General features: G+C 37.9%; 1 protein-coding gene across 1 annotated transcript in view; it reads right to left on the minus strand.

The window, feature by feature from the left end:
* WDR70 (WD repeat domain 70) overlaps nt 1-22,524 on the minus strand; it is a 340,948-nt gene that overhangs the window by 26,266 nt on the left and 292,158 nt on the right. The gene's annotated exons all lie outside the window — the stretch shown is intronic.

Below are 22,524 nucleotides of genomic sequence, written 5' to 3' on the forward strand. Positions count from 1 at the left end.
GACCCCCAAGTTTTTGTTGTCCCTTCTTAATCTGTTCCCTGAAGTGCTCAGACAGAACTACAACCTTCATTTTTGGTTTCTGAAGGGACACACAGTAGTGGAAGCCATGGCAGAGATAAGGGGAGCAGAGAAAAGAAGATAAAGTCAACAGGGGAGAGAGCACTGATACCTCACAAAGATTAGTGGCCCTACTCCCCCCTCCTACCCCTGCTTTTCCAGGACTGCAAAATATTCTCAGAAACAGCAGATATGTGGAATGTGAGGCTACTTTATATAGAAAAACATGAAAAAAAACCCCTAAAATTAGGGATCTACCTTTTAGAGATGTAGTAGTAAAAAGAAAACTCATTAGAATAGAACTTGGAATGGAATTCATTCTCCCAAAATATGGTTACAGCTGTCTTTTCCAGCTTCTTCTTCCAACATCGGACCAATATCTGACCCTCTCGGATAGAGCAATTAGTGATAGATTATTGGCCTGATCTTTCTGTAGTCTTATGACACACTAGATCACTAGGAATTTCCTAATAGCCACATGTAGTTAGATGATAAAGCTAGAAGAGCCACCAACATACTTGTAGCAAGATGACTACATAAATTGCTTAAATAGTTTTATATGTCCTTGAACAATGTTCAAGTGAAGATTTCATTATTCCCTGTAAGGTATAGTAAAAATAATTTCTTGATTATTCTCTCATATTGTTTTCACTCTGGTGCTACAGGATGAGAAGTATGACACAGATAGAGATGAAATACAAAGATAACACAGGACAGAAGAGAGACCAGTAAAGACCTTCAGAAAACCCTACCAAGAAGAAAGAAAAAAAAAGTGAAAGGATCATTAACAACCTTCCAAATGGATTCTGACATAGCAGTTGATTTAACAGAATTATAGAATGTTAGCACTCAAAAGTACTTTAAAGATAATTTTGTCTAACCACCTAATTCATGGATAAAGAAATCTCTTGCTCAGTATGCCAAAGCCTGGGCAAACAGATTCAAGATCTGCTGGTTCTCAAATATGAGTTCAAGTGAGGGAGTTACAGAATTTGGCCACAAATCAGGGTAGACAAATTCCAAGATATCAAGCCAACAGGCAGCTTCCAGAGGCAGCACATCCACACAGGCCAACCACACATTCTTGATGGCCTCCTGGAAAAGCCCAACCTTGGTGAGTATTCCTCCATCCCTATTCATACACCCTTCTTCCAGACCAATTGGGCAGATAAACACACTGGGTAGCACTTAGACATATGGGGGGGAAGGGGGGAGGAAGATAAGGTTCACAGTCCTTCTGGCACTGGAGAAGGAGAAGGCAAATGAAGGCTACTTGAAATAAACAACCTTTCCAGCACCCTGACCATTGCTATAATAAGTAAGCGAAGCAGCCAACAGGGAGGTGGTGTGAGTGGTCTGACTGAGGGAACGGACACTTAAGACTCAATTACTCTGAGGCAGTTATTAATTAAATACTATAGTGATTCCAAAACATGGAATGACAAAACAGAATTCAAGGTCAAAGGTGGGTGGGCCTTTTCGTTTGTTAATGTTTATTGTATGTGTGTAGCTAACCTTTCTAAACTCTGCAGCTAATGTGGTTCCACACTTTGTACTGTCAAGGAAATGTATCTTATAGCAGGGTATTGGACATGAGCCAAACCAAACAAACCCTGAGACGGCATGGCTAGGAGCAAGTAGAGCTGCCACACTGCTAACTTGTCAAACATGCATCCCTGGCCATACTTAACAACAGTACACGTGCCTCCCACAAAACTAAAGGAGCCACTGTAAGACAGGCTATAAATCTCAGAAAAAGGTGTACTCAGTCAATCATTCAACAAATATCTCCTTCCATCTCCTCCCTTCAGGGTTGCTTCTTTGGATAAGGGATGGTGGGTATGTGTGTGGGCAGGTAACGACTGTGGCATCCTGAACAGCAGATTTACAGTGAAATACTGATTGAAGAGTCTAAGATCTATTTTAATCCAAGGATAGGGAACACACCCTGGGTAGATATGGTGATGTTGGTGCTTGAACAGTCAGTACTAAGTCATAACCTTAAGATAAAAGAGGCCATCTTAAGGAGAGCACTTCAGTGTTAAAAATAGTTTCTGCAATTAGTCTGCATATTGTAATCTACTGAATTTCCAAATCTGGTTAATTAGGTATTTTATTATTTATACTGACCTAGTTAATCTTACAAAACATGAAAATCCATTCATGGCTTCCATTAGCTACTCAAGTTAAATTCCATTTTGGCATAAAATTAGCTTTGGTCTTTTAAACCCAAACCAGCTTTCCTTTGAGCATTATAATGTGGCAGTACAATAGGACCACAAACTACTCGTTCTAGCAGCTACAAGGAGCTGGAGTTGGAGATCATCAGCAAAATAACTACCAGGAGTTACAAGATTTTAAAGCACTCAAACAAAAGGATTTTCCTTTCCTGCAGAGAGGAAAATAAGGCAGAAATCAAGGGTGGGGATAAAAAAGCACAACCAGAAGCTTGACTCTAAATTCCAAAATATTTTAGGTTTGTTGCATTAACTCTTTAGAAGAGCAAAGCAGCTGTAAAGCATGACAAATTATATACTGGGTTTTAGTGTGCCCTTTAAAAAAAACCAGTGGTGTAAATGCTGAATTAGCTGATAGACAGATAAATAGATATATAGATAGATAGCAAAGCTGTCATCTTCCAATGTACCTAATCTTAAAGTGAAAATCAGTAAGTTTATAAACTTGCTAATAGGCAGGCAGGACTATTAAACTCACTAAGAAAAAATCCCACTTGTGCCCACTTCACAAATGTTACTAAAAAAGAAATCAATGCCTGTGTAATATCGTATAAGTCTGTATAGCATATATCTAAACACCATCACTATCTTTCTATACATACTGAAAGAGAGGAAGCCCCGAGACCCTTCAAAATATTATATCTTACGCATTACTATGTTGAAACTCCACTTCCTGATACTTTCCAGCTGCCAGCCCATGCTATAAACCAAATCCCATCTGGTTTTAAATATGTTTTGTTTTCATCATCCTGTGTAGGGATATAAAATCTATATCTTCAAACTAACAGATTATTTGGGACAGTTTTCCAGGGCTTTCAGATCAAAATCCTTATCCCTACTAGTGATGGAAAATGTTCTATTTTAAAGTCTTCTTGTGATTTTCCCAAAGCACAGATCTGAATATATCACACCCACTCCTCAAAAACTCCAGTGGCTCCTTATCTCTAGGAACCAATATAAACACCTTTGGCTTGATATTTAAAGCTCTTCATAAACATACCCCATATCAGTTTTCCTGGTTCATTACACATTACATTCTATGGTCTAGCCTCAAGGCCACAGGTTCCCTACCCCTGGGGCCCAACTGGCCTTCTTGTGGTTCCTCATGCAATAATACTCTATCTCCAAAGTGCAGGCCTCTGCACTGCCTATCATATTCTCTCCTCACTGTCACTTCTTGGCATCTCTGTGCTCTTCAAGATGAAACTCAAGTGCCACTTTCTGTACGAGGTCTTTCCTGGTCTCCCCAACTGCTAGTTCTTCTGCAAGCTTACCTTATATGTATTTTGCATGTGCTTTTTCACTCATTTCTAAAGTGAAGGCAGGGACTTTCATTTTTTGTTATCTGTATCTCTATCCCTAGCTCCTAAGCACAGAGTCTGACACACAGTAGGGACTTAATAAAAACTTGCTGACTGGTTGTTTAAAGAAGTCCACAACTGACTCCCAAATGAATCTCAACTTAGTGAATTCAAACCAATGCTAGCTTATCAGGAACATTTTAGTTCTTGATAGAGTCTATCATCTAGTGTGTCAGTCATCCTTCCCAAGTCTGTATCATCTTAAAAATATGATGAGCATCCCATCTATGCCTTTGTCAAAGTTATTAATAAAAATGTTAAATAGTACTAGGCCAAGCACAGTTTCCTACAGAGCTCTTGCCACATTGACACTGAACCATTAATAACAAATCTCCAAGTCCAGCAATCCAACCAGTTCTGAATCCATCTAATTGTATTAGCACCAAATCCATCCTATCTTCTTCACAATAATATTATACTTTATTAAAAAAATTGCCAAAATCTAGGTAAACAGGATCTACAGCACGACTCTTATCTACTAGTTTAGTAATCTTGTCAAAAAAGGAACGAAGTTAGTCTGTCTAGACGTGTCCTTGATGAAGCAATATTACCATTTTTCTTTCTAGAGGTTCACCAGCCCTTTTTTTTAGTAATCTATTCTAGAATTTTCCCAGGAATAAAGATAAAACTGTTGACCCATAGTTTGTAGAATCTGTTTTTGCTTTTTAAAAGGACAACTGCCCTTCTTCAGTTGATAATCTTTGGTGTTTTCTAAGATCTTTCAATATTACTGATATATTATTGTAATAATATATTATTACTATGTAATCTCATTTGCTGGTTCTTTCAGGAACTGAGTAAGGTGGCTTGAATTTATCAGTTCTTACAATCTCCTTACTTATTTTGGGTATCAATCCCTTGTTGGCTATTTTTGTTTTGCCATTTCCTACACAAAGATAAGTTTTGCTGGAAGAGAGACGCAAAATAAAAATTGGGTAGCTCTCACCCACCCCAAGTAAAGGTCCTATTTCTTTACTGGTCCTCATTTTTCTCTCAATATAGTTGTTTTTGGGGGGGTTTTTTGGGCGGGGGGGATCAAGGTTGAGTGACTTGCCCAGGATCACACAACTAGTAAGTGCCTGAGGCCAGATTTAAACTAAGGTGCTCCTGACATCAGGGCCAGTGCTTTGTCCACTGCACTATCTATTCTCCAACATAACTTTTTTTTAAAAAATTAATTAATTTTGGGCAGTTAGGTGGCACAGTGGATAGAGCACCGGCCCTGACATCAAGAGGACCTGAGTTCAAATCTGGCCTCAGACCAAGCACTTGACATTTACTAGCTGTGTGACCCTGGGCAAGTCACTTAACCCCACTTGCCTTAAAAAAAATTATTTGTTTTTAGTTTTCAACATTCACTTCCATAAGCTTTTAAGTTTTAAATATTCTCCCCTTCCCTTTCCACCTCCCTCCCCAAGATGGCATGCAATCTGATATATGCTCTACATATACATTCCTATTAAACATATTTTCAGATTAGTCATGTTATAAAGAAGAACTAGAACCAACAGAAGGGACCCCAAGAAAAAAGAAACAAAACAGAAGGAAAAAAAGCAAATAGTATGCTTCCATTAGCATTCAGACTCCACTAGATGTGGATAGCATTTTCCATCATGAGACTTTTGGAGATGCCGTAGATCCTTGCATTGCTGAGAAGAGCTAAGTCTATCAAAGTCGGTCATCATACAATGTGGCTATTATTGTGTACAATGTTCTCCTGGTTCTGCTCACTTCATTCAGCATCAGTCCAATTCCAGGTTTTTCTGAAGTCTGCTTACACATCATTTTTCATAGCACAATAGTATTCCATTACATTCATATACCACAGCTTGTTCAGCTATTCCCCAATTGATGGGCATTCCCTCAATTTCCAATTCTTTGCCACCACAAAAAGAGCTGCTATAAATACTTTTGTACACGTGTGTCCTTTTCCCATTTGTACAATCTCTTTGGAATGCAGCCCTAGAAATACTATTGCTGGGTCAAAAGGTATGCATATTTTCATAGCCCTTCGGGCATAGTTCCAAACTGCTCTCCAAAATGGTTGGATCAATTCACAACTCCACCAACAATACATTAGTCTTCCAATTTTCCCACATCTTCTCCAACATTTATCATTTTCCTACTTTGTCATGTTGGCCAATCTGATAGGTATGATGTGGTACCTCAGAGTTGTTTTGATTTGCATTTCTCTGATCAATAGTTATTCAGAGCATTTTTTCATATGAGTACAGATGGCTTTAATGTCGTCATCTGAGAACTGTCTGTTCATATCCTTTGAGGAATGACTTGTATTCTTATAAATTTGACCTAGTTCTCTATATACTTTAGAAACGAGGCCCTTATCAGAGACATCGGTTGTAAAAATTCTTTCCCAATTTTCTACTTTCCTTCTAATCTTGGTTGCATTGGCTTTGTTTGTGCAAAAACTTTTCAATTTAATGTAATCAAAATTATCTATTTTGCATTTCGTAATGCTCTCTATCTCTCCTGTTTGGTCATGAATTCTTCTGTTCTCCATAAATCTGATAGGTAACCTATTCCTTGCTCTCCCAATCTGCTTACTGTATCAGCCTTCATATCGAAATCATGAACCCATTTTGACTTTATTTTGATATATGGTGCAAGATTTTGGTCTATGCCTAGGTTCTGCCATACTCTTTTCCAATTTTCCCAGCAGTTTTTGTCAAATAGTGAGTTCTTATCCCAGAAGCTGGGGTCTTTGGGTTCATCAAACAGTAGATTACTATAGTCACTGACTACTGTGTCTTACATACCTAACCTATTCCATTGATCCACCACTGTACTTCTTAGCCAGTACCAAGCAGTTCTGAGGATTGCTGCTTTATAATACAATTTAAGATCTGGAATGGCTAGGCCACCTTCCCCTGCATTTCTTTTCATTAGTTCCTTTGATATTCTGGACCTTTTGTTACTCCAAATGAATCTTGTTATTATTTTTTTCTAGCTCTATAAAATAATTTTTTGGTGGTTTGATTGGTATGGCACTGAATAAGTAAATTAGTTTAGGTAGGATTGCCTGACACTATTTTTATAGGACCCTGACATGCTCCTAAGTTCATCCTTGTTACACAGCCTTGTTTCCATCTTCAGTACATTTCCTCTGGTCAAATCCCATTATTTCCTCCTCGCTTGAATTTGATTCGTGAGCATCTCCTATACCTCTGAGATGAACTTCTCAGATAGAATATCGATCCCTGGAATCTTCTTTTTCACTGAACCCTTTGAAATCTGGTCTTGTACTACAATGCTTGTCAGACTATGCCTGGATCTCCTCTGCTTCTTCATTACAAAACTTTTCTACCCCAGCACTCAATTCCTCTTCGTTAGTGAAAATCAGAACCAGAATAGAACTTCCCTATTTCATCTCTGAAGGATGCACTTGTCATTGAGGCTAGTCAAAAAAAGTATTAGCTGCTTTGCTTTTGGCAAACAGAAAGCTCCAGCACATTTCTGGACAACTGAAGTTCACAATCACTACTCTATCATCCTTCTGTGCTACTCTTGTGATTTGCTGCCCAAACTCCTCACTTATCTCCTCTTTCTACATGAGAGGGATTGTAGTATGCTCTAATAACAAAATCTCTTCTGTTTTTCCCTCCACTAACCTTCATCCAAATATTCTCCACCATTCTCCTACCTTCTGGTTCCTGGATATGCTCTCAAGAATACATTTCTTTAATATACAATGCTGCTATGTTCCCCCCCCAACTCCCGCTTTTTTTTTTTTGGCAAGGCAATTGGGGTTAAGTGACTTGCCCAGGGTCACACAGCTAGTGTCAAGTCTCTGGTCCGATACCAGATTTGAACTCAGGTCCTCCTGACTCCAGGGCTGGTGCTCTATCCACTTCGCTACCTAGCTACCCCTCCCCCACCTTTAAAATTAAATTTTTTTAAAGCCATTTTTGCTTCTTTTGAATAAGGTATACCAGTCCAAAGTCATATTCTAGTCATGAGCTTCATCCCATCAAAACTCAATGATTTCTTTCTTGAATCAGGATCTCTAATTCCTCTTATCTGTTGTCTAAACTTCGGGTATTTTTGTATAGGCTTTCGACCTCAGGTTTTTTACTACTGGCCCCTATTTTGAATTTTATTCCCATAGTTCCATTTTGCTGATTTGCTTAACTACTATGATGTATATACATATGTATGAACAAACAACACAATTAACCTGCAAAACTGCTATGTGGAACAATGTTTGTTTGGTATGTAAAAAACCCTAGTCTTCTTCCTCTTCTTAAATTCCCCTCCCAACTTCTGAGGAAAGACATCACCCTCAAGCAGCAGGGAAGACACATAAAGAGGATGATATAAAAACTGAGGTCTTTGCTGTCTTTATCATTTTCCTCAGGGCCTTCTGTATTTAACCTCAATTAATGAGAGACAAATATTGATTCTGGAGGTCCATGGGCTAAAATGCAGTTAGTTATATGTGCAATTACCCCAAACATCTGCAGACCTCATCTCAACGATTAGACTCTTCTCACCATCAGTACAACCCAGCTGTTTGTTTAGACTCTTTTCAAGTTGCCTGGACTAACACTTCAGAGTGAGAAGTGACAGCCTGAACCTAGAACGAGGACTAAATGCAAAACACCTACTTAAAAATTATTAAATTAGTTCTTATTCAATGAATGAAAAATGCTTCTATTAGACAGTCTATTTGTATTCTCTATGGCCTAGAATTAAGGTAACCACCAAAGCAGTAAATGTGGACCCTCACAGCTATCCCAGGCATTAAATGAATCATATCTGTGTCTGATAACTTGCCTAAGGAATTACAGCAGAAAAAAGTTCCCTCTGAAAATAGAAAAAAGATGTCTAAGAGAAAGAGAATTAAATTATATTCTTCATTTAATCCAAAATGGGAAATGTTATTTAGCCCCAAAAGAACTTAACTTCCAAATTTTTTAAAGTCGTATTTGTTTTTTCCTTTAAAATCATATCTAATAAAACAATGAGGGAGCAGACTTAAAATGAGTGTGAAGTCTATGACACTGATGGATCAAGAAAATGCAAAATACAGTCACAGAATCTATTACAGTAAAATTACCCTAATTCCTCAGCCATGCCCCATTAATCCCAATGCTACGTGGACCAAGTCTCCTTGGCCTCTCTCCCTTCTTTCCCCTCTTAACCCTAGATTTTATATTGAAGTTACTCAGGGCCACTTTCTTCCTCCCCCTTGAAAGAGGGAATGCCATTCAGGGAAATGTCATTAATCTTTAGGACAATGGTGTATTTTTTTTTCTTTTATCATATATGGTTTCCCTGTCTTCAGCATCTCATCCTACAAACCCTGCAGAGTAACCACCATACTACAGCAATGATTATATTATCAGCAGCCTTGGAATGGGCCCCACCACTGACCACTGAAGAAAGTCCCAACCCTTTCGCCTATGCTCCAAAGCCCTCTACAATCTCACCATAACTTATTTGTGCAACCTCATATCACATATTCCCCTTGATGCGGTCTATGATCCTGACAAAGTGAACTTATGTGTTGCTATGTTATTTCTTCAGAAGGTCCCCATGACTAGAATACACTCCCTACCCCCTTAATCCTACCCAAATCTCTGCCTACTGAAATCCTACCTAACATTTCCCTGATAACTCCAAGGAGACTCTTTGCCTCATCCAAACTCGTAGCACTGTGTACCTCCTTCTGAGATATCATCATCTATTGTGGATTAGTCATTGATGTACCCATCTTATCTCACCTCTTGGATTAGAAGCAACCTGAGGGAAGGGATTATGTCCTATTTATTCTTGTTATGTCCCTAGAACTTAGCATATAAAAGTACTTCATGTTCTGTTTAGATTGCTACAAAGTTAATTGCCCTAAGATTATTAATCAGATTCAGGTAGGGGAAGAAAATATGTCTGGGGCAAAGAGAAAGCATAAAAATATTTTACCTGGTAAATGAAATTATATGGCATTGGCCACAGACAATGGAATAATATTTAAAATGAGCTGAGTAAGTATCACAAGCAATACTATAGTATTGTGAAATGGGCAAAAGGAATAGTCTGCACCCCATGCAAATAAACAAAGTGCACAGCTTATCAAATTGTTAAACTGATATTTGACACAATGGAAATGTACTCCAGAGGGGAGAGGGGAGATATGAAAAGTCATTAAGAGTGCAAAACTATACGTAATTCAGGAAAAGCAAGGCCGTCCATGATGAAATGGATAGGATATATAGGACATTATTAATCTTAATATAGTCCTGGTGAAGACATAAAACCCATAAACCTTTTATTTAGTCTTTCAGGCTCCCACACCCTCTCCTAGTACATGGAATAGTAATACCTATCATTTCAAAAAAGGGAAAAGATCTTTGGTTATGTGCTAATTATAGGCCTGAGTGTCACAAACCATGATTGTGAAATTGTGGCCAGAGTTCTGACTGGACAGCTGGAACGTTTATTACCCAACGATTATTCATTAGATCCAGGTATGGTAGGAGAAGCTGTTAGGGAAAAACATAAGAGTGGCATAAAATATTTCAACATGGCCCATCAGTATAAGATGATATGGTATTGGTCTTGGAAATGTAGTGATATTAACAGCTCCTGCATATTACAGAATCTTTTTTTGTTCATGTTGTATAGATTTCATTTCATTCTGAGAAGAAAAATCAGTTTTACTTTTTTCAGCATTTCATAGGGGCAATCAAATGTGATTCTCACACATAGTAATATTGAGTATCTGAATCTCCAGATAATTCTGTAATTCACAAAGCCCCTGCTTGTACTTGGGAACTAGTCTATATATCAATGAGATAAAACTTGAAACCAGTAAACACAAGAGAAGTATGTTTCCTATTTTATTATATTGAGAAACAATAATTTATACACTGATTCTAAGGAAAAGAAGTCATGGGCGTTGGGGATGATAAATCTGAAATGTTTCCTTGAAGCTGTACATATCACGGTCATAATGAATGTCTTTCAGGGCTACTCATTATTAATAGAATGAAACAACACAAAGAAACAGGAAAAACCACCTAAAAAGAAACAATCTATTCTTTGGCAAATGGCACATTTTACAAATTTGCCATTCTTTCAGTCAAAACAATTAATCATGCATTGGATCTGGCAGCTCCTCTCTGGTTGGCCCTGCATCTACTGCAATTCACAAAGAGGGATAGCTATCAAAGAGGTAAAAGTGGGAGATAAAGCCACAACACTATAGATTTTGAGTTAGTTATATATGTCTGCAATGTTCAGGTGTCCACTGTTGGGCTGGTAAAAACCCAAACTACAACTTGACCTGTGAGAATTAAGTTAAAATTCTAATCCTTTAATATATTTACAAGGATAATGATGACCTCCTAATACATCTGAGATTATAAAGAAAGAGAACAATGAGAAGGCCTATAGACAAGTCAAAAGAACACTGGATGCGGGGATCTGTTTTGTGTGACTACACTATATTTATAATAAGTTTTGAGGGTGAGAATTTAGAACTGAAGGAAAATAAAACTGAATTTTTAAAACTTTTTAAGAGAGAGAAAGAAGGAAGGATGGAAGAAAAGGAAGGAAGGGAAAGAAAAGGAAGGAAAGAAGAAAAAGAAAGGAAAAAAGGAGGGAAGAAAAGAAGGAAGGAAAGAAGGAAAAGAAAGGAAGAAAGGAGGAAAGAAAAGGAGAAAGGAAAGAAGGAAGCAAAGAGGGAAGGAAAGAAAGAATGTAACTAAACCTGAATTTATAAGACTTGGGTTTGAGCCTCGGCTCTGTTACTTAGTAGCTATGTGACAGTGAGTAAATCATTTACATCTCTGTGTCTCAGTTTCCTCATATATGAAATGAAGATAATAATACTTATACTTCTTGTAGAAAAGAAAGTATTTTACAAATTTCCAATACTAGATTAAAGGTACAGTAGGTGTTAGAATTTTTTTTTAAAGGAACAACACTGGAATTTCAGAAGCATGCTACATAAAATTTCAAAGAATATGTTTACTTTATGAGTGAAACACTGACACCTCAAGATATTAAAAGACCAAAAGGAAGAGCTTCACTGCATTTGCTAGATACCCTCCTAGAGGATTTATAAACAGAGACAGATTAGAACTATAGTATTTGGAAGTCACAGAGGTGTGAAAATTTGTGCTGGTGGAAAAACTTATACCAATGAGATCACAAATTAATCTCAGTATCAAAGAAATAATATTCTACATTGTGAATTTTTCCCCTATGGAAAACAAACCACATTTGTTCATACAGACACTACTAAAACTAATATTTTAACCGTTACCACTATAAGTTTACACAGGGTTCATAATACTTTTAAATCACTGATAAAAGGTCCTTGCAATTGTTAAATTGTATGTAATTGTGTTTCTGTAATTTCAAAAGCAACAAGAAAAAATGACTGCTACTTTCCTTTAGCAAGAAACCTGATAAAAAGGAAACGTCATAAGGCAGACCACATAGGTACATATAAAATGAGAAATTTCAAAAGAATATATACATGAATCATAAGTAATCAAAGGAGAAAAATTATTATCTTTAAACATGTACTGCAAATAAAATTTTAAATCACTAGTTAGAAAACTGTCAATATGGCTGCTAAAAGTCTAAAATTAAAGAAAAACAACCAAATACCCATTTTAATCCCCTATTAGACTCAGTATTGCTAAGATTCACTGTGTTCCTTTCTAGACTTCACAATTTAGACTCAGACAACTTAGTAAAGGCTCAGTGGAAGTTAAGAAAAAGTAATAAAAAATTAGTACTGTTCAGCCTAGAAAAGACTGAATAACAGCTTTATAAAGGGCATCATTCACTGCTCAGCTTTTCTCCATCTCCAAGACAGAAACAAAAGGAAGGAATAATACTTATATTTATATAGCTCATTAAGGTTGGTAAAGTGCTTTACATGTACAGGGTGTCCTAAAAGTCTTTTTTAATAGCTTTAATCACCTAAAGTGCATTCAGACTTTTGAGACTCCCTGTATTACATCACTTGGTCCTAAGTACAATCCTTGGATAGGCACTATGATATTTCCCATTTTACAGGTGATGAACCTAAGACTAAGGGAGGTTAAAAGACTTGTCCAAAATCACACAGCTCATAAACATGTGAGGATGGAAGAGAAATTGAGTCATCCTGATTCTAAGTCCAGAGATCCTAAAAGCATTTAGGTTAGGTGTAAGAAAAAAAATGTCTTTATGGTGAGTTTGCATAATGGTATGGCCTCCCAAAGTATGTTTGCAGAATTCCTTTCTTTTAAAAATAAGATGGATTCCCACTTGTTTAGATGATTTAGGCACAGCCCGTCACAGAAATATGGAAATGGGTTACATATGCTCCCAAAGGTCCTTCTAGTTCTGGGATTCTTTGTTCTAAATGACTTCTAAGTCATAGTAAATAATCCTGAGAAATTCAGTAAGGTGTGGCCTGACAGCTACTATAGCACTAATCATTAGTTTGGTCTAGGAAGGGCAATTTCTGGTCAGAAATATACTCCAGGTCACTAGAATGGCAAAACAGAGAGATATGTCACTCAAGAACAATCAATCAACAAGCATTTATTAAGTACCTTCTATATATCTGGTGTACTAGGACAGGGATGGGGAACAAATGTTCTGTGAAGTTTAGATTCAGTCAGAGGGCCGCACTTGAGGACCTAGAGGGCCACATGTGGCCTTGAGGTGGCAGGTTCCCCACCCCTGTGCTGGGCAAGGAGAGACAAAATTATTTACACATAAACTGAGATTTTAAGAGTTAATAATGAATTTTAATGAGCTATGCTAGATATTAAATTTCCTTGAAGTCCAAAACACAGATAATATGCTTTATCAGGTCTCTATGCTAGGTTCAACTCTACTCAATCTAACAAATATTTATTCAGCATCTACTTTGTGCAAGGCATCATGGAAATACAAAAACAAGATGGCATACAGAGTTTGCTCTCAGGAACACACACAAATAATCCGATAAAGGCAGATATGACAAAAATAAGAAGAGGTCTAGCAAAAGTGCTGAGAAATTTGAAGAGAGATTGCCTTAATTGGGGATATCAGGGAAGGCTTGAAGGAGGAAATGGCAGATAAACTGGGCATTGGATACAGGTGGAGATGAGAGTGGTGGAAGGTAGGCAGAGTTGATTCTTGACATGGAGGATGGAATAAGTAAAACAACGGAGATCAAAGCAGTATAAGAGGAAACTGGAAAAGGGTTGGAGCAAGACTGGAGACAGCCTTCACTATTAACAGTAGGAGTTTTAATTTATCAATAAGCACAGTAAGTAGTGGGGAAACACTGAAGGCTTTGCAGAGGAGTATCACAATCAGAATAGTTCATTAAATAAAATACTTGAAAGGTAACAGTTTGTTTGCTTGCTTTTTTCTCTTTTGCTGAGTTCATACATAGTACTCCATCTCCAATTTTCATGCCTCTGCCCAGCCAGGCTCCATGTCTAGAATGCACTCTCTCTCACCTGTAATTCTCAGAATCCCTAGTTTCCTCCAAGGCTCAGATGTTCAAGTACCACCTTCTATATGAAACCTTCCCCCTAACAGCTACTTCCCCTCAAATTATTTTGTATCTATTTTTGTATAGAACTGTATAAGTAAGCTGTGCTGTAATTTCCTCAAGGCCAAGACCGGCCTTTATATCCCCAGCACTCAGGAGAGCATCTAGCACTTAGTAGGTGCTTAATAAATGCTTGATTGATTGATGCATTGCTCTAGGCAATAAAAAAGAACAATTTTTATAGTCTGATAGATTCAGATCTGTAAGGATCTTAACTAACTCCCTCATTTTATAGATGATGTAACTAAAGCCAAGGGAAGTTAAATAACTTGGCCCAGGTCAAACAGGGCTAGGATTTGAACATAAGTCTTGGGATATTAATTCACTGATTTTTCCCCCCTCTGTAGTTCATGAATGAAGAGATCATAATTCAGAGGTTACATGTTCTGAAGAACAATGAAGGCAAAAGTCTAAGGATGCCCTGCTCCTTGCTCCAGCCACTAGCATTTGTTTCCTTTAGCTCTTTTTAAAAAAGTTTATGTTGACATTTTGTTTTTTACATCTTTATCGTATTCCCCACTGCCCTTCCCCCTCACAGAGAAACAGCCCCTATAACATCCTCTTGTTTTTGAAGGACAAAGAAAAAGAAAAGGAAAAATCAACACAACCAATGAATTCATTGAAAAAGCCCCCAAACAGGTATGATGTGAAGTACCTGTGGACCTCCCATCTCTGTGAAGGGCTGGGTTGGGAGCACTTCTCAGATCTCTTCTTTATGAACATGCTTGTTCTTTGTAATTTTTCAACATCAGCTTAGCTCTTAAAGTACATGTGTAACTATAGACAAAATGCTTCCTTTCTCTTTCCCTCAGTTTTCTCATCTGTAAAATGATTAGGAAGTATGAGATAATCTCTATGATGCTGTGAAAATGTTACTGGACAAAGGAGCATAACACCCCTAGAAGGCTGGTTCACATAATGCCCTCTCTTTAGCAATGTTCTGTATAGTTCCTAGACACTTGCCCAGACAGGAACACTAACATGAATACATAAAGGGTATTTGTTTCCAGTGCTGGCTGTACCTCCACTCATTCTCCTCAGCTCACCAATCAAGGTAGGGGGGTTGCAATACTCCTTGCTCCTCGTGCCACTTCCAGGCTCTCTCCCTACTTCCACCACTCAGTAACCTCTCCTCTTTTTAAGGTTCACACCATTCATATCTACCAGCTGATCAAAATCCTAGTAGCTGTTGTCTACAGTCTGCCCAGGTCACTCCTTTTCCTTTATCAATGCATTCAGTATATGGTTCACAATATTTCTCTTCTCCTCACCTCCTGCTTTTATACAAGGGGATTTCAACATACATATTGACTCTTCCACCAATTCTCCCACCACAGTTTCCCAATCTACTCATTTCAACTCTATTTCATTTACATACAAAGAAAGTTATATCCTTGATTTTCCCATAATCCACGAATGTACCCCCCTCCATGTTCAAGAATTTTGAAATCTTTTCACTTCTTTTTTTCACTTCTTTTCACTTCTCCTCCCTTCCCTTACAAAACCCTACTCTTCATCCTCATGGTGAACTCCAAACCTTTGACCCCTTAATTCTCTTCTAGGCCTTCTCCCCTGCACTAGCCACTCTTGTCTCTTTTCCCCATCTTAATCCAATGGTGAACCAGTTCAGTTCTACACGGTCCTTTCTTGAATCCCTAGCCTATCTATCATTTTGCCAATTATATCTGCCAAGTCTCAGCCTTGAATCACTCCCACCATTGCTGCCTTCACTCCTATACATATGCTGGCGAATAAAGGTCAAGAAAAGTACACAACCATTCTGACTGGGTCCACTACAAATTTATGTTACAGAACATCAACTGGGCCATCATGGCTTCTAGGCAATTCCATACCTGCCTTATCAACTCATTGTTCCATTCTCCACTGCAGCTCTTCCCAATCTTTCCATCATTCATTGCTCAAGTATCTCATAATTCCTCTTCCCCCCATTTTCTCAGCTGAGACCTTTGCCTCAATTTTATAGAAAAAACTGAGGCTATTCATCATGAACTTCCTCTTCTCCATTTCCTATCACTCAGACACCTTCTGTCACTCCTTCACCCTTATCTTACATGATGAAGTGGCCTTACTCCTTATCAAGGCTAATTCCTCTACCAACTCAAATGATTCCACTCTTACCTCATCTCCTCCAACAGACTGCCTCCTCTGTCATCCTCATTGTCACTTATTTTCACTCTCCCTGTTTACTGACTCATTCCCTACTGCCTACAACATGTCCATGTCTTCCTCACCCTGAAAAACCCTCACTTCAATCCCCACCAGAAATTTTCTGTATCTCTTTTGCCCTTTGTAGCTAAACTCCTTAAAAAGGCAGTCTACAATCAGTGACTCCACTTTCTTTTTAGTCCCCTACAATCTGGCTTGCCACCCTACTATTCCACTAAAGCAACAATCACCAATGATCTTTTAATTGACAAATCTAGCAGCCTTTTCTTAATCCTCATTTTCCTTGACTTTTTTTTTTTGCAGCCTTTAAAACAGCAAACCACCCTCTCCTCCTCGAAGCTGTTTTCCCTCTAGATTTTCAGACACTACTCTCTCCTAGCTCTGCTCCTACCTATATGACCACTCCTTCTCCATCTCCATTGCTAGATCTGCACCCTGATCACACTGGCTGTCCCTCAGGGTCCTATCTTGGGCCTTCTTCTCTTTTTCCCTTTGTATTATCTCACTTGGTGATCTCATCAGCTCCAATGTATTTAATTACCATCACCATATTGACAATTCTCAAATTTATCTATTCTACCCCACCTCCCTGCGGCCCTTCACATATCTCTAACTGGACATCCAGTATAGAAACTACACATATCCAAAGGAGAGCACATTATCTTTCCCCCAAAAACCCTGCCACCTTCCCAATTACTACAGAGGGCAACTCCCATTCCCTTAGGCTCACAATCTGGGAGTTATCCTTGACTCCTCCTTATCATCTCTCATGCCACTCCCCTACCCCATATCCAATCTGTTGCCAATATTGATTTCCCCTTTGCAACAACTCTTGAGAATATTCTCTTCTGCAGGCCCTTATCACCTCATGCCTGGACCATTTTAATAGTCTACTGGAAGGTCTGACTGTCCCAAGTCTCTTTCTATGCCTCCATGGTATGCCCCTATCAGAGAAGGTATGGTCCTCTATGAGCAAAGCAGAACTGAAGTAGCTCAAGAGAAATGTGAGATGGATAAATTTAGAAAATCTACCCCAAATGTTCACATGAATTATTTGTGCCTGACCTGTGGTAAAACACTCCAAGCTCATACTGGTCTGATAAACCACAGTGGGATACACTGTAACTTGACTCTAACATAGTGATATCATGTTGGTCCTCTTCAAGAACGAAGGACAACATGGGGGCAGCCAGATGGCACAGTCGAGAGAGCACTGGCCCTGAAGTCAGGAGGACCTGAATTTAAATCCGGCCTTAGACCAAACACTTGCCACTTACTAGCTGTGTGACCCTGGGCAAGTCACCTAACCCCAATTGCTTAAAAAAATAAATAAAGAATGAAGGACAACAAACAACCAAAATGATTTTCCTAAAACCCAGGTTTAACCATGTCACCTGGCTACTCAATAAACTCTAGTGGCTCTCTATTGCCTCCAGGTTCAAAAAATACTCTGTTTTGGCATTCAAAGCCCTTCATACCCTACCCCCCTCCTCTATCTTCTTATATTTTATTCTTCAACAACCCCTCTTAATTCAAGAGCCTTCCCTTTGTTAATCATTTCCTATTTAGCTATTTATAGCTTGTTTGTATATATTTGTTTCCCCCATTAGCTAATGAGCTCTTTGAGCTAGGGACTGTTTTCATTCTTGGCTTCCTTTTGTATTCCCAGTACTTAGCATAGTGCCTGGTACATAAAAGGCATTTAATAAATGTTGACTGATTGAAAGGGTTATCTTAAATTTGCTCACTCTTTATCCACTAGATTTAACTAGTCTAGTTAATTTGAAATTAGCTTGTGAATAATCTATACGCTTTTAACATCTCCAATGCAGTTTGGGGCAAATATTCAAAAGCTTGTTAAAATAAGCATGTTAAATGAGCCCCATCAAGAGTTTGCATGATGTAACTTATCCCAGAAAGTGAATTACAGGAAAACCTCATTAAGCTCATATCAGTTTATTCAAAATAGAGCATAATTCAGAGCAACTGCTATTCCCTAGTCAACCACATGCCTGCTTGCTCTTTAATAAAAATCAGATAACAGAAATCTAGTTAATTCAAAGTCAATTTTTCCATGCCTTGTGTTTCATATTAACAAGGTTTCACTATTCTAGAAGGCAGATAACATTGCCAAATATAGTCTCATTTTCAGCCAGCAGTTATGTGCTTAACTGCTTACTCTGCCCACCTCTCAGGTTCCTTTGATTTCTTCTCACTCTGCAGACAGCTTGAAGCTGGCAGAGAAGCTGTCACTTTATTACCTCCCCCTTTTCTAAGAGGACTTTAAAACTGGGTCATTCTGATTAAGCTAATGTTTTACATCAATCTGAAAGTTATCATCTATTTCCAGTAAAAAGTGGGTTACAAGGAGAAGAGTCAGAGGGCAATGTGGAGCTGCCCAAATCTTCTTGAGTCAAATTTTTGCTGTTCAGATTCATTATTTTACTTGAAGTCAATTTCCAGATCATAAGATGAAACTATATTTCAAAATAAGAACAAAAATACAATGCAAAGAAAATGATCAGTGATTTCTGATGATTGATAAATTAATATTAATTATGCAGCTGCTGCTTCCTTTTATAAACAAAAATCATCAAGAGTTGACCAAAATCTGAATGACTAAAAAGATGTCCCTTTGACATTTGTAAATTAAGATCAATAATGTGCCTAATCAATGCTCTACATTTATTTCTCCTGGCCCATCTCTAATTAGATGTTTTCAAAGGATAAAGTGGCCAAAAAAACATCAGCAAATCATGTTAAAACAGTGGTATCAAATTCAAAGAGAAACAAGGGCCATTAATCTGTAGGTCAGGATCCCTGCCAGCCACATACTAACTTAGAAAAACACATATTAACATTACCTATGTTCTACTGTACTTTTATTTTAAGTATTTTCCAATTACATTTTAATCTTGTTTGGGCAGCATTCTGGAGTGTTTGGCATGTCTGACACCTTTGATATAGAGAGGCTTCCTCATAGGCAATGACTTATTACAACTTGAAATAATTCATTTCAAAGTTTTTTAATGATATTTTGAAAATCACATTTGATGTGGAAGGAGAAAACAATGTGATTCAAGTTCTCTATAGAACCCCAATACTTCAATGGATCCATGACCTGATCAATATGAAAATCAAGGTCCTTACTTTTACCATTTCTCACTTTTTAGAACCAATGGCTTAAAGCCAAAAAAAAGGGGCTGCAAATAATTAGCACTGTTGTATTTGCATGTAGCTGTTTCTTTTAATTTGGTGTTCATTAGTCCATCAGACAAGTATTTATTAGATACTTTCTACTCTATGCAGGTACTGGGGATACAAAAACAAAAACGAACATAGTCTCTTCCCTCAAGGGGCTAACATACTACAGGGGAAGACAATACATATAGATATAAGTACAGATTAGTTACAAAATAAATATGAGGTTATAAATTTAGGGGGGAAAGCAGTTGGGAAGGATCAGAAACACTTTGTGTAGAAGATAAGTGTTTGAACTGTGTCTTTATGAAAGTAGGGTGGAGGGAAGGAGCGAGTGAATTACAGAAATGGAGTTTGGCTAATACAAAGGCATGGAGAAGAATCATGAAGGACAACTTATGAGGAATAGCAAGAAGGGTAGTTTGGTTGGACCTCTGAGAGGAGGAAGAGTGGGAATGTATAATGAGGCTGAGACCTAAGTAGGGGCCAGCTTGGGAAGGGTTTTCAAAGCCAAACAGAACTTCTATTTTATTCTAGAGGCAATAAGGAGTCACTGGAGTTTACTGAGTAGCGGAGTGACATGACCAGACCTGTGATTAAAGAAAATCATTTTGGTAATTGTGTGGAGAATATATTAGGAAGGAGAGGGATTTTAGTTGGAGAGTTCAACTGAAATGCTCTTGAAATAGCTACAATGAGAGATGATGAAGGCCTAAATTAAGGTAGTGATTATGTGAGTAGTGAGAACTAGACAGAAACAAGAAATGTTGAGGAGGCAGAAATGACGAAATTTAGGAACTGTCTGGATACCTGGTATGAGGGAGAGCAAGGAGCTGAAGATAATGTCTAGGCTGCAAACCTGAGAGGCTAGAAGAATGATGGTATCCTCAACAGAAATAGGGAAGTTTGGAAGAAGGGTTGAGCGGGGAAGATAGAGTTGTTTTGAACATGTTGAATTTAAGGTGCCTCGGGACATAAGAGTCTGAAATGTCTAATAGTTAAGTTGGTGATGTGAGGCAAAATCTCATGAGAAAGAAAAGAACTAGGTACACAAATCATTAGTGATGACAAAGCTATAGGAGCTCATGAGGTCAAAATATGATACGTTAATGGTGGTCATTTTGCTTCTTGAGCAATCAATCAACATACATTATGTATCAAGTCTTACACTAAATGTTGGGGATACAAAGCCAAAAATGAACAGCCTCTACCCTCAAGGAGTTCATATTCTAAAGGGAAAAACAACATATAAACATATAAGTAAATAACAAATAATGTGGGGGAGTGGTACTTTTTAGTAGCAGAGGCAATTAGGTAGGGTCTCCTATAGGAGATGGAGCACTTTTATTTAGCTACAAGTTCCTTAAACCATTTCGCTTAATTTATGTGGAGTCAGAGGAAGTGAATAAGCACAGTGACAGTAGGGATGAAGGGGAAGAAAGAGGAAACAAGTCCCTACTGTGCCAGTCACCCTGCTAAGTGCTAGGGATCCAAGAAAATCAAAAGACAATCCCTGTCCTTGAGGAGCTCACAATCCGATAGGGGAGACAAGATGCAAACAACTATGTACAAACAAGAAAGGGAGTTTTTCCCAATCACTCAATTCTAGTGCTTTCCTTCTGCGGATTATCTCCTATTTGTCATAGCTTGCTTGTCCATAGCTGTTTGCATCTTGTCTCCCCTATCTGATTGTGAACTCCTGGAGGGCAGAGATTGTCTTTTGCCTTTCTTATATCCCCAGCACTTAGCACAATGACTGACACACAGTAGCACTAAATAAATGTTTACTGACTGACTGATTCTTAACATTCCCTGCCTTCTTTCATCATTCCACCACCATCATTAAGGATTGAGGCCAAAGAGGCCTCAGGATCACTTTGTATTTTTGTTTCATGGATTGTCATTACTAAAGAATTTCTCACCTAATGGTTCACTACATTGATGAAAAGCCTCCTCCCACTAGCTAGGCTGGTCCTCAGACAGCAGGCAGTCTTTCACTGGCATCATCCCTGAAGCCTTTCCAACATGGCAGAACTTGACACAGCTTCTGCTCTGCTGGTACAGACTTGAAGAACCCAAAGACATTTCCACATTTTATTCAAGTTTCCTGCAGAACCTCATATAACCAAAAACCAAAACAAAAACTGACAGTAGATTTTCTTGCTTATAAATTTTTTCTTTGGGGGAGGATCTAAAGAATATTTTTGCAAGATACAATATTAACTAAAACTCTGAGATGGTAGGCAGTAGTGAAATGTGGATACCACAAAGGAGAAAAAGGAGAAGTATTAATAATTCACAAGTTGGATAGTGAATTTCTGAAGAATTAAAAATTAATTGTGGCTTCCAAAATGATATATTAATTCTGACACTTCAAAATATGAGACCATTGACCAAAGAGCTACCTAACATAATCACAAATAAAATTTTCAAAAAGTAATTTAAATATTTCTCACTCGGTTATTTTCTCTGTTCTTCTCATTCAAATTTTGCCATTTTGAAACTTCCCAATTCCTGAGATTGTAGTTAAAGCAAATTTCTTTTCTCCCAGCCCCCACAGCCCTTTTTCTACTCCAGCTCTATTTAACTATTTTTATTTAAAAGGATTAGTTGTTTCTTTCAGTTCTACTACTGATATTTTCTTATTTGCTGGCCAATTTTTTTAGAAATTAAGATCATGGTCCTAGATGAAGGTGAATAATTAAAAAAAAGATTCAAGCTCACCTGTAAAATTTTGAGCCTTTCCCTTTTTAACCCAATGAAACCTCAAAAATCTTCCTGACAGTTATCAAAAGGAAATGAGATTAAAAGGCTACCAACTTGAACCACATTTATGTAAAATCTGGCTAGAGACTTCCTTGGGAATTCCAAAGTAGTAGTAAAATTGCACAAAACATTTTTCTAGTTAACA

The sequence above is a fragment of the Phascolarctos cinereus genome, unplaced genomic scaffold (genome assembly GCF_003287225.1).
Source record: "Phascolarctos cinereus isolate Bilbo 61053 unplaced genomic scaffold, phaCin_HiC Scaffold_4;HRSCAF=312, whole genome shotgun sequence".
Lineage (NCBI taxonomy): Eukaryota > Metazoa > Chordata > Mammalia > Diprotodontia > Phascolarctidae > Phascolarctos > Phascolarctos cinereus.